Raw genomic sequence first — 1,501 nt, forward strand, 5'->3', positions numbered from 1 at the left:
GTTAAAACGTTTGGTATGTTGTAAAGAGTTCATGTTCATGTTAATGTTAATAGATATAATGATATCTAACATATGTTTCAAATGCATGGATTCATGTGGATAAAAACACAATTATTTATTAATTGGTGATCAATAAATAGACATAATCAGTATTAAGCAGGTGTCATCCTATCCAATTAGGCTACTAAAAGGAATGGAAGGATGAATTCTGTGAATATATACAACGATCAGACATAACATTATGACCACCTGTCTAATATTTGTGTTGGTTATCCTTCTGCTGATAAAACAGCCCTGACCCGTCCTGCACTGTGTATTCGGACACCTTTCTATCATTAACTTTTACAGCAATCTGAGCAACAGTAGCTCGTCTGTTGGATCGGATCACTCGGGCCAGCCTTCTCTTCCCACGTCCATCAATGAGTCTTGACCGCCCATGACCCTGTCGACGGGTCACCACTGTTCCTTCCTTGGACCACTTTTGATAGATACTGACCACTGCAGACCGGGAACACCCCACAAGAGCTGCAGTTTTGGAGATGCTCTGATCCAGTGGTCTAGCCATCACAATTTGGCCCTTTTCTTTCTCAAATCCTTACACTTGTCCATTTTTCCTGCTTCTAAATTCTATTCACTTGCTGCCTAATATATCCCACACACTAACAGGTGCCATGATGAGGAGATCATCAGTCTTATTCACTGATTCACTGTAAACATCTTATCAACTTCTTAAATTCATTACAAAAGGATTTGACACAAAGCATGACGTGGACTTGTTGATTTGTCAAATTTGCTTTTATTGCTCTTGCAGGCAGGAGCTGCAGAAAGGTGACAAATTAAAGGAAAACAAACAGTACAAAGTGTCTTAGCAAGATGTTTGGCCACCATTTATAAAATATATATATATATACAAACAGAATGAAGAATATGAAAAGGCCACTTCAGACATACAGACAGACGATGAAGAACTCGTCTATATTATACTACATTATATTATACTACGGTAGAACTCCGTTATTTTAATTTTATTTTCTTTTTTTTTTAACTTGGCACTTTCAGCAGAGTGTATTAAAAGAAAATTCACCCTAAAACCTGTAACATTACATTTTTTGTAAACATCACCTTCTGTACTGTATTGCAGAAACCCAAAAGCAGTACAGTTTTAAAAATTAAAAAATAAAATAGATAAAATAAAATAGATTAAATAAAGTTTTTTTTCCCCCCTCAGACTTGCATCCTAAAGTGGCTTATTCTTTGTCGGATAATATTTACTTCCTAAATGTTCATAAAAATCTTTAGAGAACTTGAACAACTTATAAATGAAAGAAAAAGCAAGGCATCGTTAAAATATGTAAACTATTCAAAGCAAGTGCATTTTTTTGTGCAAAAAAAAAAAAAAATCCCTCTCACATGATGGCTAAAAATCCAATTTTTGGCAAACTAATACCAATGCCCCAAAATCTAATGCTGACATTGTAGTTAAAGAAGAAATGACCAAAAA

The sequence above is a fragment of the Hemibagrus wyckioides genome, linkage group LG12 (genome assembly GCF_019097595.1).
Source record: "Hemibagrus wyckioides isolate EC202008001 linkage group LG12, SWU_Hwy_1.0, whole genome shotgun sequence".
NCBI classification, from domain to species: Eukaryota; Metazoa; Chordata; class Actinopteri; order Siluriformes; family Bagridae; genus Hemibagrus; species Hemibagrus wyckioides.